The 13,733-nt window shown below is 54.4% G+C and overlaps 1 long non-coding RNA gene across 3 annotated transcripts; it reads right to left on the bottom strand.

The window, feature by feature from the left end:
* Positions 1–6,457: 6,457 nt before the first annotated feature.
* LOC112960686 lies at positions 6,458–13,651 on the bottom strand. Of its 3 annotated transcripts, none has more exons than XR_003251826.1 (2): positions 13,251–13,651; positions 6,458–11,436 (listed from the first exon to the last, which is right to left on the bottom strand). It is a non-coding gene; the product is annotated as an uncharacterized LOC112960686 (long non-coding RNA). The 3 variants fall into 3 exon arrangements; XR_003251827.1 differs by having other exon boundaries at positions 13,283–13,651; XR_003251828.1 differs by lacking the exon at positions 13,251–13,651 and adding an exon at positions 12,376–12,552.
* Positions 13,652–13,733: the final 82 nt, after the last annotated feature.

Raw genomic sequence — 13,733 nt, 5'->3', positions numbered from 1 at the left:
CCCTGGGGCGACCCCATGGGGCCATCGGTGCCACCCCGGGGCCATCGGTGCCACCCTGGGGCGACCCCATGGGGCCATCGGTGCCACCCCGGGGCAAGCCCCAGGGGGTCATCAGTGCCACCCTGGGGTGATCAGTGCCACCCTGGGGTGACCCCATGGGGCCATCAATGCCACCCCGGGGCCACTGATGCCACCCTGGGGGGAGTTCCATGGGGCCATTGGTGCCACCCCGAGGCCATTGGTGCCACCCCGGGGCAAGCCCCATGGGGTCATCAGTGCCGCCCCAGGGCGAGCCCCATGGGACCATCCCTGCTCTGGCTGGGCTGGACGGGGCGCACGGGGCCCAAGAGACCCCCGGGAGGGGACCGCAGCGCTGGCGCGGGGACCGCGGGTGCCACAGCCCTCCCGCGGGGCCGTGCCGCTCCGGGGCAGCGTGCCTGGCCGCAGATAAGGGCTCGCGGGGCCGCCGAGCCGCCCCCACCCGGGCTATCGGCAGAGCCACGCGCCCGCGGGGCCGGGGGCCCTTCGCCCTGCCCGCGCCCCCCCCCTCCGTGTGGGCCCCGGCCCTGGGGACGCGGAGGGGCCGCAGGGAGCCGCGGCGGGCGCAGCAAAGCCCCCGGCGTGAGCCCCCTCGCCGGCCGCCGCTGCCCGGGGGCAGGTGGGCCGGGGGGGGGGGGCAAAGCCCCCGGTGCTGCCCCGGGGCGGCTGGTGGGCAGAGGCGGGAGACGGGGGCCAGGGCGCAGGGTGGGGGGGGACGAGGCGGCGTTATCGCGGGGGCCGAGGCGCCACCAGCCCCCCACGCGCACGCAGATACGGCACCGCGCCCGGCCCCCCCGCCCCACATCTGCGCCCCGGCCAGGGGCCGATAAGGCCGGTGCTCCGCGCCCCGCCGGCCCGGCCCCCCCCTCCGAGCCCCGGCACCCGGCTCCGTGCGGACACCGGAGGATGGAGAAGGGCAAGGCAGCAGGACTGCGGAACCGGACGGGCTGCCGGGCGCAGCGAGGGTGGGATGCAAACCGGGACCGGTGCAACGTGCAGCTGGTTGCAAAACACCCCCCYTCCCCCCCCCCCCTTGCAATAGGACCAGCAACGCGCCGAAGGTGCAGCTCCCCGGCCCCACAAAACAGGGCAGCAGGGCTTGGAAATGAAACTGCCGCTGCCTTTAGCGCGGAAGGAGCTGCCGAGCGTTGAAGGCGGCTGGTGTCAGCAGCCTAATGCAGCGATCTGCACCGGCTTTGGGTCGGCCGGGCTCACGCCTGGCCCCGGTGGCTTTCTGGCGGAGGGGGATCCGTGGGGGGGGAAGAGGGAAGCTGCCAGGGCGGGCGGTTTCCCGGGCACCTCTCCCCTGCCGGCTCCCTCTCGCTCCCCACCGGGCACGAGGTGCTCGGCTCTGCAGGGCGCCCCTGCGCCCAAGCACGAGCTCCTGATGCTACGATGACGCCGGTGGCAGCTGCCCCGGCCTCCCCTGCGCCTCCGGCAGGGCTGGACGCCRCCGGGGAATTGCTACGAGCCAGGGGAGGTGCTGCCCGCGGCGGCCCCGCTCAGCTGTCGAGCTCCGCGCCGGTGGCGGCACGCACCCAGCTGGGCATCTCGACCCGGTCCGCTTGGGAGAGGGGAGCAGCCGCTTTGGCAGCCCGCGGAGGCAGGCGGGGAGGCGGGATGGGGACCGAGCCGAGGGGCCGCTCGCCGGCCGAGCTCAGCCCGGCGCCCCCCGCATCCCGGCACGATGCTGGCTGGGGGCCGCCGAAGTTTGGAGCCCTGCAGCGGACCCACCGAGGGCCCCAGCGCACTCTTCACGGGTCCGTCGCCCGCAGACCTCATCCGGCCACCGCCGGGGCCGAGGCTCGGGCTGCGGCAGCTGCCCCGGCACCGCAGCCGGCCCTCGACGAAGCCTGAGAGCCGGCGACTCCGGAACGATCCCGCTGCCTGGCCTCCGGAGCAGGGCAGCCGGCCCAGCCCTCGGCACCGCCACAGCGAGACGAGAGCAATCAGCCCCCCGAAGGGACCAGAGCCGATCGGCAGGGGTGCGTGGGCGACTGCGTTAGATGCAGCGAGCTGACCAGGACTCAGCTGCCACGACGCTACCCCTGCCAACGGGAAGAAAACCCAACCTTTCCCCACCTTTGCTCCTCAGGCCAGGTCCCCCAGGCAAAGTACCAAGCCGAGCCCCACGCAAGCGCGGCAGTTCCCTCCTGCTGTGCCCCCAGACCCCCGGGCCYCTCACGGGCACCCTGCGCCCCCGGGCAGCAGTTTGCACCTTCTACACAAGGGGGAGTTGGAAGAGCCGCTAACGCTCTTGCGCCGGGGCGCRCGCAGGGCTGATCCCTCCGCCAGCTTCGCCTGCTGCGCACGCAGGAGGTTTTTTCTTTTTTCCTCCAAATACCAAAACCAAATAGACTCAGCAGCAACATTTATGGCGTGCATCTGCCAGTAATTCCCCCTCTCCAAACAATCCCCCCCCCCCCGAGCTCCGCAGAGGACAGTCAGGGCACAGAGCGGGAAGGGAGTCCCTGCGGCACTTCACAGGAGCGAGGAACAGCTCGGCCTCTGTGCCCAAACGCAGCCGGCAGACGGCCTGCGCCCCGCTCAGCCCGGATCAGCCTGGCCACCGGTTCAATCCGGACGTCGCCGTGCAAAGCAAAGGTTGCACGGAGCAGCACGCAGCTGAGCAATCCGTGCTCGGTTTATTCCCCGTATTTGAGACGGGGCACTGCAACGGTTGGCGCTTCTTCAAACGTCACTCAAATCAGAGCGCGGGAGAGTTTAACTGGCASGAAATCTAACAAAACAGTCCCGTTTGGAGGATCGACACTGCTGCACCCAGCTGCAGGCACAGCAAGGGGTGAGCGGAGGCACAACCCAGCCAGCTCTGAGGCTTAGAAAAACGGTGCGGAAGGACACAAAGCCCCGCGTAGCCCGAGGCAGCACCCCGGCACACCCAGGCATCCGGCCGGCACAAGGAGGAGGGTACGGGAGAGCGCTCGTTAAATCTTCCTTTGAAAAAAGAGCATCTTTGTGCATATGAAGCATTTATACTACAGCAAACTTTTAAAAACGTGTTTCCCTAATAAAAGGTTGTTTGCGTTTCTGCACAAACATTTGCCTCACAAGCACCTCCTCTGGGATTCTGCAAAATTAGGAAAACTCTGCCATGCAAGTCCCCAACCCAGCCGCCCTAAGTCTGCTTTCAACACGGCAATTCCTCAAATCTCACAGTTCTAAACCTTCTAAAGTCTTTAAAATGAATTATTGATCCAGATGACAGCACCACATTTTTATTGCAATCCTGCCTGGACAACAAAAAAAAGAGAGAAGATAAAACAGACCCACAGTGCCGGGCAAACACTGGTCCAATGTGTCGCAATTCATCCAAGATCTCTGTGCTGTACTTCCAAATGYGAGAACACCCAACAAGGGCATTGCCTCCATGCGGAAGAAGGGCTCGGGGGAAACCCGCATCCAGAACTGGAGAGCCAGGTACAGCCGCAGTTTCCCTACACGTGTACAGATTTCCTTTTGAAATGGCCCAAAACCTGCCTTTCCACCTTCCCCAAAGCCCACACAGAACCAGCCTGGCCTGTTTCTGGCTCCACACGTRACCACGTCCCTCCTGCTCTCTGCCCGGCGTGCAATGCAACGGCGCCGTGGAGGAAAGGGTTACGGCCGGAGCAAACATGGGCAGCGCTCTCGGAAGGAGCCGCATGACGATGCCGAATCGGACGAGCGTGCATCAGTGCATTRCCTCTAAGCTGCTGAGCGCGCCCCGGGGCGAGCGCCGGAGGAGGCCGAGGAGAGCAGCGCGCTGAGATTTTAGCTGTCCCATTAGGAAACCGTTAGTTTTTATGTTATCCTGCTGCTGCTGGAAACAGAAGGGAGAGAGGGTGAGACAAGGTTAGAAAACTGGTGGGTTATTACCTGTTGCGTACAGCCGGACCCCCCCTGATGTCTCAACATCCTCGCAGTGACAAGGGATGGTCACAACCTCCAGAGACGCTCTGAGCAGGGAGGAGCAAGGCGAGGACAGCAGATACCCAGAGCAGTTAGCGGGCGGTAAGACGCTCGCCCCAAAGGACAGGCAGGACTTCCAGGTTTCGGTGTTTCCCTGCTCAGGCTGCACGTCTGCCCCTGCCCGCTCCCGGGACTCCCCAGAGCGGGGCCACGCCAGCCTCCCTCGTCACCGCGGGGGGTTTACGGCATCTCGCTGCTGCTTTTAATAAGGCCGAAGAGGCTAGGGTCTCCTCTCCACGCCGAACCCCGTAAATCACCGCCCACGAACCTGCGAACCACGTATTCCACCTGGACTGCCATCCCGACGTCAGCTGGAATTTTCTGATGGAATAGTTTTCACACGGGAAAATCCTTTCTGTAATAATTTAGATGCTTCTGTGACAACCTTTAAGTATGGCCAAAAAAATCAGAACACCAGAGGCCTGGCTACACACCCACGGGCTACGGCACCGCGGAGGGACGGTGCTTCCGAGCGCTGTCCTGAGAAGCTGCCTAATGCCATTGGKCTCCCCCAGAGGCACGTCCCGATGCGCTGCGCCTCTCATTGCTTTTATTTCTGTCCCTTGAATAGGGACAGGATTTTTTCCCCCCCCAATCCTCAAGGTCGCGGTGGGATAAGAGCCCAGCACCCTGCCAGCTCTGACTGTCCCTTTTGTCCCCAGGTTAGTGCTACCTGGCGGGATGCCGCTGACAGCGGCGCAATTGCTGCCGTCTCTCTTGCTTTGAGCCCCGGCGGTTCCAGAAGAGAYGTCCTAATTTCGGAGGAGGAAGTCTGTCTCACTCTTCATGTTAATTCAGAGGCACCATTTGTTGCACTGCTTATGGTATTTGGGAAACCTCCATTCTCAAAAGGGGAATTAAGCCCCATATCCCATGGCATGAACCGCAGGGGGACAGATGTTAAAGATTTGTTTGGGCGCTAGCAGCTCCGTCAAGGCCCCATTTGCTGGACAATGCACAGCCATCCATCCCAGGACAGCTCATTCCTGGCAGGCAGTGCTTTGCCCCAGACTCACCCTTTGCTTAACTTAATAAGTCGGCTTCCTGAATACATCTGCATCTTCTGCAAATGGCAGGACAAGGTCCTGCATGCACCAAGAGGAGGAGGAGGAGCAGAGACCATCTGTTCCAGCTCAGTGCGTCTCCCAACGCTCTGCGAGATGCCTCACAAAAACCCGAGAATGAAGCTTGTCTAGTTCAAATGCAGGTTCTCCTGCACGGGGAGAGAAAGCTGGGCCTTTCCTTGCTTGCTGCTATTTGGGGGAGGGTTTGGGCAATACCGGGCAGAACACAGCTCCTCCTCTGAACTCGTGGATGAACAAGCCCCGTGGGTCCCGCCGCACAGCACCTCTCCGAGAGTCCCTAAGCTGCTGTTTCAGACAGCAAGACTTGCACGTTCCCCAGCACCCACTGCGTCAGCGCAGGAAGAAACATGCCGACAAGCCAGACTTTGCCTCTTTCAGCTTGGTTGATTTTAAGGCAACTCAAAAGCAAACTAAAATCAAAACCAATCTGACTGCCTTGGGTTTGATGAGGTGTGGACAAAAAGGCCATTTGAAAAGTGCTTCAGCTGAAAGCACAGGATTTCTTTTCTCTTTTCTTTTTTGTCTTTTAAATTATGCCCCGTTATCCAGGGGTCCCCCGTGCAACTAGACAGCACAGATCACCACCACAGTCTGTGTCTACCCCAGGACCTGAAAGTCCTCTGGGTCTTATTTTGACCATCACATTTACTGTCTGGCAAGTCTGAAATGGCAGGAGTATCTCCTGCAGCGTCCTGGACATCTTCTGTGCTGCCACTCGCAGCAGAGAAGAGCCAGCAGCTGTGCAGTCGTGAGTGATCCAGCACCCACCACACTTCAAGGCACGACATGGGGCTTACATTGCTCCTTCCCGCTACTTGCGGTGCCTCCCTTTGAAGGACCAGGAGCTGGACACAGCCAAAGGCACCGCACTGGGCTGATGCTCATCCGTGGTTTTGTATGTACTGGCCAGTCCCATGTCCCCAACGATACTGCCGGCAGCCCCCCGCTGCTCTCCACAGTCAGCGCTAACCCCAGCACCGCATCTTCACAAGTGGCACTAGCACACCGGAAAAGCTGCGCTACAAAAGCTGCAGCACCGCATAAATAACAAACACTGAAAACTCTTTTCAAGATCCACACCCGAGAGATGGGATCGTCTCGCCGCGGCCCAGGCTAGGCGGYCCCGGAGCACTTCTGGCCGTAGCCCTGGGACTCCCTTCCAGCAGACAGWGCGCCAAGCCAGTCGCCAGGGAAGTCAGCCCCAGCGCTGCTCTTACACGCATCCCTCAACGCCCTCCTCGCTTCCATAGGCCTCTCTTCACATGGCAATTTTCCAAAGGCTACTTTTTCTTCCCAAGTACCTTATAAAGTCAGGAAACTTTGTTATAATCCAATATGGCAAATGACAACACACAGAATGCTACTGTCTTTCAAATCAGGGTTTTATTTTAGTTTTTTWAAGCAGTTTAAGCACTTTTTAGCAACCAGATTTGTTCTAAGTACATGCTTCAGCATCTTAGGCCGTGATACACCAGCTCTGCCCTGGGAAGCCATATAGGAAATCCATCTCCTTTGCCTCACCAGTCACTCACTGGAGGGGTCATATTGTAAACCAACCACCCTTAAGCCCACCAAAAAGCCAGCAAATCAGTGCTGGAGGAGAGAACATTTGAGCTCCTGTGAAAATACCTATTTCTGCCCCATAAATACTATACCTGAGGCTTTAATGGTCCATTGGATTTGACTGCATGTAGAGCTTAGGTAGTCTCCAGAAATCCTCTGACACATTTAAGACTAAGATCTGACGCCAGCAAAACTGAAAGACACTGTCTGGATTTTCCACGTTTTTGATTCAGTGAACGAACACAGCTGCTACCTTTAGGCGGTCTCAAGAGGGCACCCTACCAGCGACCAGTCCTAGGTTTCCACTCCTGGCAGGGAGGGAGCTCTGCAGCTCCCCAGCTCTGACCAGGGCTCTGAGCTCCAGTKTCTCAGCCAGATTAAGGCAGCAGGCCCTCCCCACCCTGCTATGCACCATCACATTTATTACCACAGTGCCCGAGGGCCTCAGCAAGCCAAGCGCCACACCAACAGAGCAGACAGTCAGCTTTGGCCCCGCGGGACTTCTAATCTAAGGAGGCAAGATGGAGCCAGAGTAGAGGAAGAACACACGTGCAAGTAAAACAACGTGACAGCAATGTTGTGGGAGCTTCACAGTTGCGGGATGGCAGAGAGGGCAGCCAGTGGGTGCGGAGAAGGCAGAACTATAACATTAGCAGAGAGCAGCCACACAAGACAGCCCTTACGAGAGAGACAACATTTATTAAGTCACCTGCAACAGGTCAAAATGAAGAAGCGAAGGCAGCACAGATCCAGGCTGGGCACTGGAGGGGAATCTGTCCTTCCCCACCTCCCCACCATACTCACGCATTTGGCCGTCTTCAGCTAAAGTTCCTGTCCGCTTTGCTGGCTTCCAAGCAATGCCGTTCTTACACTGGGAGATCAGCTCCATCTACAATTATTAGTCCTCCTATTTCAGCAGGAAGCAAACACAAACGGGAAACTGAGTTACATGCTTTTTCAGATCTCTCGTGCTCCACAGCATAGAGGAGTATTCTCCCGTCATCTCCAAGACAGCTTCTTGCTAACTTCTTCCTGTAGCTGGAAGACTATTGCAGTTAGACAGGCAAAGAGTTACAGAAGCCGCTGATACAATATCTGGYAATGTATTAACTGTAATGTCACTTAACATTTCTTAGTGGACATGAGTCCAATTAGCTCAGCCTTTTAGCCAGGCCCTTGTTTTCCAAGAACAGGAAGGGGGTTGTTCCCTGGCAGGCAGGCAGAAGCAGCTTCAAACGGAAAGGTATTATGTTTCACAGGATATATGCAGTCTTTAACTTCTCAGCTGTACCCCTGGTGATCGTTTCATAATAATGTTCTGAGAAGACTCGGTGCCCTAAAACCACCTCTGTTACAAGAAAAGAATGTGCCTCTTCACACAATTTTTTTCTTCTGCAGGCAATGCAAGGAAATACCTTACTTAGTATCACACCCAAAGTGAGCCTGCGCTTGCTCCCCAGCACTGCATCGCATTTCTACACTGTGCAGCTTGCGACATATCATGTAGCTTAGTAAAGTGCTCAAAACATTAAAAAACAAGCAAACAAACAAACAGGGAAAGCTCTAATACATGTCTTCCATAGGTCAGCCTGGAAGCATTAAACAGGAAGGGAATGCCAGCTGGTTGTTTTCACGCAAGCTGGACGCCTGAGCACAGCAGAGCTCTGTCGTGGTAACGCAAGTCGGATGAGCTAAACACTAATTTTCCATTGCAGTTTTGCAGTCTCTTTCCCAAGCTTGGAGATCCAGTGAAAAAGGAACCAACAAAGTGAAATCTTTGCAAGGCTAAAGAATAAACCCTCTTGCACAATGAGATCTGGCAGAGAAATTGCCTTTTTAAGCTATAATAYGCCCACTGTTCTAAAAGTCTGGGTCTCACAGCTACTTGGCTATCACTTCCACAAACATTCACCGCGCCTCTTCCGGTGCAGTGTAATACAGCCAGACACACTACAAATGGAGGATTCATAGCCAGGAAGCTGCCATCCACCTTGGCATCCTCCCAAGTGAAGGGGTCCCATGTTAAAGCAAGAATTCCCAGAACCAGGAGAAAACACTTTGTCTGTTTCTTATGAAATTAGATTAACCATTTGAGAGTTTCTAGATAAAGGGAGTTTTCCAGCAGATTCAGGAAACTGCTGCCCTTGTGGACAGCATATATGGAAAAACGCAAGCCCCAACAGTCTTGTGGGGACACAGCGCTCAAAGCATCAAAGACCAGACCTGCAGGACAATTTAAGCTTGTGAACAAACTGCATGTTGTTTGCTCTACCAAGGTAACTTGAGGCAGTGACCTTGTATTCTGCCCGAAAACAGTGGCCGACCATTCAGAAAAGCAGGTCATCAATAAACAGGCTGCTACAATATCCCAGAGACTGTTGCAGGCTGAACGCAAGAACAGAGCAGACACCGCTCCCTTCACTTGCACAGACAGAGCTCCCATCTTCACATCTCAGTTCAGGGCAAGCTGGTGCTGGAATCTCCTCCTCCAGGAGCACCCACCGCTGAAGCTGAAAATAAACAGACTGGGTTTGTTACAGAAATGGCCCTGTGCTGGGAAATGTCATGTAATGCTAACAATCGAGCGCAGAAAGACAAGGAACAAATTGATAACTGAAAGCAATTAGTGAAAGAGACATAACAGGAAGGAGAGAAAAAAGGCAAAGGAATACATAAAGAAACTCACCTAATAAAGCCAGGGTCTAGACTAAAATCYGTGTCTGGTTCTTAGGCACCAATATGAATATAAATTAGACTCTGTCCACAAGCAGAAATGAGATCAGGTTGACAAAAATTAAACAGATGCAGGATTCTGAGCTGAATCTGTAAAATCCTCGCGCAGACTCTACGGCAGGTGAAAGGAGGTTATGCTGGTTAGCTCATTTTGGATGAGCTAAACCAAAGATGACTCATTATACACTGCGTGTATCAATGTGTCAGAGTGAGTTTAAAAACACACATTTAGTTTAACTTATCTTGTAAAAAGAAACCCAGAGGAGACKGAAATCACAGGAAAGTTGCATGACAAAATCATGGAGATGCTACCTTGAAATTCCTCCTGGAAACTTAAAGGAAAACCCCCAGGCTATTCTGTCCACCTCTTTCTCCTGCTCTGCTCTCTGATGAGTAACTCATAATTCTTGGAGATTTAACAAGCATCTGACAAGGAAAACCTTGAGTTCCATCAAGTGCAAAAAGCTGAAGAATTGCCTCCTGAGAAGGAGGCTTGATAGAAGAGCTGCGAGTTGCCTTTTGTGTAATAGGCGAATAGCTCTATTTAGAACAGGCTATCTCATGCTACTGTCTAGAGCCAAGTTGTGATGCTGCACTCTGGACAGCAATCACTAAGCAACACAGCTATAAGCAGTATAACATCAATCGCAGTTAAAGATTTTTGGCTAGCCACAGTAAAGAGTCTTACTCTCCCAGAGCATTCAGTTAAACCTGGCAGACAACGATCAATCGCTGACGTCAGAACTCTTCTGCCTGGTTTGCCCYGTGCGAGGGGTGGAATACCTCAATCTCAGTACTGGAGACCAGTACTGAATTCTGGCTCCAAAGGCACGAATGCAGACGAGGACAAAACCTCACATGAAACCCAGCTGAAGCTGCCGGCTCCACCTTCCCCCAAACTCGTATTGCTTACAAAGCCAAAGAACTGCATTGCAGCTAGGCAGTGTTGCGCAAACCTGTAGCTGGAAGTGAACTGCTGAACTAGATGACCCGGATGCCATCGGCCTTCCACCATGGTCTTGAGTGTTAGGTCTCTGATGACTCTTGCTGCTCAGCAGACCCTCCTCAGGGAGCCAGGGCTCTACGGAAAGCCTTAGCCCAGCTCTGCAGAGCACAAACCCAACTCACCACTTTCCTGTGAGCACAGCTCAGCCTGATGTCTGCTGTTACCACAACAGCGTACCATTGCCAACTCTAGGCCAGTGTGTCAGCTGCTACCTAACCCCCTTTCTGCAGGATATGGCTCAAACCATCTCCTCCCACTCTGGTTTCATGCAATCGGTTGATCTTACCTAAGTGTAGTTGTCTCTCCTTATTGAACTGCATCGTATTTTTTTCAAACCATTTGGTCAATTTTTCAAGTTCATTTTGGTTCTAATYCTGCTCTTCAAAGCTCTCGAATCCATTCCCAGCTCAGTATCGTCTGCAAATTTAATAAGCAYRTTCTTGGTTCCATTATCCAAGCCAAAACAAAGAACTTACTTGATAAATCCTTTCAGGTGAACAGGGAACCACTGTTAAGTTCCCTGGCAATGGTTTTCCAGTCAGTTTCRTACCCATTTTATGGTACCTGAGAAACCAGGTCCTCCTCACACTGTGGACTGTAGGCCTCCTGTGCAACTCAAATGGTTRGCAGAGCTTCAAGAAGCTTTTATGTCAGGTTTTCAAAACTTGTAAGAAAAAAAGTACCATAAAACAGAACAAAGTCATGCTCAGGCTCAAAGTCATGATCTGTTCCTCTTGCAGGAGTAAGAGATGGATGCAAAAACAGGATGAGAGTGCTTATAGTAGCTCTGGAAGAGCTAACTACCTTTAACTGCTGGGGCACAGCAAGAARTGTTTACGCAAAAAACTAGGAGTTRCTACTAGCTCTTAGTTCTTTTTTCTTCTTTCATACCATGAACTGACCTCCAAATGTTTCAGTCCTCAGTTCTGAATCACCTCGAGGTTCATCTGGCAGCTGGGTCTTTGCTGCGTAGTGCCACCACACAGCCCTCATCTGCAAGTCTCCTAACTACGGAGCGTCAGGCAACACTGTTTATGAGAACTGCAAGATGGAAATGGCCATTACAAATGGGATCTCTTTGTCATTAGACTATGCAGAAACATTACAGCATTGTATTTCAAAACTGGCAGGCTGACCCTGAGCCGCAGAAGCTGCATTCAACCAGAGTGTAACCCAATATCAACATCACACATCTGCCCAGCTTCTGCATATACAGAAGTTYCCAAGGTGCAAGTCAACTGCTCCTTGAGTACTAGAGGAACTAAAATGTCTCACAAGAAAATGAAAAGAAAGAACACCACTCTTCAGAGGAAACCACATGCCAAGGGAGATGATGACTAAACTTCCTTCAATAGCCAAAGGCTAAATTTTTAATAAAAAAAACCTTTTCAGTTAGTTTAATGATTTGGAGGTACCTTCCTGCAAAGTGAAGTCTTTCAAATAACAATTGTATGACAATTCAACGTGGTGGTCAAACATGTGCTTTTAATATTATATGATGTTGGTTTATTCTCCCCTCCCACCCCCCCAACGCACATACAACTGACTCAATACCTTGCACATAAATGCTGGCCCTCAAGATCATCTCTGCTTTTCCCTGACTGCTCAAGTTCCTACAGCTACAATTGCTTGGGGTTACACCCATCTTACTAATGCCCTGGCGTTCACTCAGCATGTGAACACCGAGGAGTTACAGGGTTGCTGGAGGGCAGCGGAGCTCCCAGGACCTCTCTAGCTGCCCCAAAGCCAGAGCTGGGGCTCTCTGCAAGTGTTTGCAGACCATGTTGGTAGCAGCAGAGGAAGGCCATGCCTGGTGGCAGCACTGAACGCAATTCCAACTTGCAGAGCCTGGCGCGATTCGCGCTCCCTTCCCAGCACCCAGCTGCATGTTAGGGAGTGTCCCAGGCTCGCTGCTTCCCAGTTGCGAGAAAATGTAATGTTGGAACTACAGACAGATGCCACAAATTGCAGTTGGCTCACCTGCAAGCCATGTCTTATAAACTTCAGAACTGAACAGAGGTTAAACCAAACTTTAAAAAATGAATGGCCACCCTGGGACACCTGGAGCCAGGCTTCTCAATTCCTCCTGCTGTACGTGGCATTTTTATGAAGGTCCACTGATTATGAAGGGGGGTTTCTCATATGGAAGTGTAGTACCAGCCCTAGATCTGCTGGCTGGCCAGGCTGCACACGCTGCCTTCACAGCTGGGAACTAGTGATGTGCAACAGCTGCTCAGAGAAGACCAGAAAAGCTGCAAGAAATATTGCTGCTCCAGACAGCTGGTGCGTGTGGTTTGTAACTCCTCAGAAGCAGCCACCACAACAGGCGTATTTGTTTCCAAAACTGCAGCCTGCTTCTGACATCTCCTCAGTAATTCCCATAACAGATCTGTCATCCAAGAGAGACGAACCAATAAAAGACCAGCTAGAAGCAAGTGCCCCTGCCTGCTGGAGATTTCAAGCCCAGGGCGGTCTAATTGCTTCCAAAATGGGACAACATAGTTTCATGTGCACAGTAGAGCTGTAACCGTAACACACCCTTGACATTCACACACATTTTTTCCCAGGCAAGTTTAGGTTCGAGCATCACAGCCCCTGCCACAAAAGCAGCRTTGACAGAAAGGATGTAACGTGACTGAGGGCACCTGCATCTAGCCTGGTTATCATTTTGCACATGGTCCCAGTCTGTCACATAACAGTGGAGTACCCAGCCCCCGCAGCAAGCTGCAACATCACGTAATGGCAATTAAGGCAAGCCTGTGCTCAGCCTGGTCTATCCCGAAGCACAGTCTTGAGCTTCGGCAGAATATCGGAGCTGCTACAGGCATGGGATTTCACTGCTGGTTAACTCTAACCTAAGCAGCCAGCTGATCTGATAAAAACGCACGCGTCTCGTGAGCGTTAACTGCTTCCAGCATCAGCACCACTGAAAGAGCAGGTGACGTCCTAGTAAAGGAGCAGCAGTAGGACACGAGTGGACCAGGAGTCGCGGCTGAKGAGTAACAACAGCTGCACGTAAAAGGGCAAAGAGAGGGATTTCAAGGCACCATGGGGGAAGACCACGGCCCCCCTGCCCAGGCAACTAGAATACCGCCTCCTCCGCGGCCTCGCCGGAGAGCAGAGGGGTGCGGCGCAGCCCGGCCGCGCACCCGCCGTGCGCTGCTCTCCGCCCCCGGCAGGGCGCTCGCACGAGGCCCCCCTTCCCCGCGAGCTGCCGGGAAGGCCCCGGGCGCAGGGAGCCCCCGCAGTGCCCGGGGGCCGCGCGGCAGGGACCCCTCCGCCGCCCCAGGGCCCCCCACGGTCCCTCGGCGAGGACACCGGCCAGCACCCCGCGGTCC

Source organism: Apteryx rowi, unplaced genomic scaffold (genome assembly GCF_003343035.1).
Source record: "Apteryx rowi isolate R43461 unplaced genomic scaffold, aptRow1 scaffold_99, whole genome shotgun sequence".
NCBI classification, from domain to species: domain Eukaryota; kingdom Metazoa; phylum Chordata; class Aves; order Apterygiformes; family Apterygidae; genus Apteryx; species Apteryx rowi.
The sequence above is the reverse complement of the archived record's forward strand: the minus strand, read 5'-3'. Positions and strand labels throughout refer to the sequence as shown.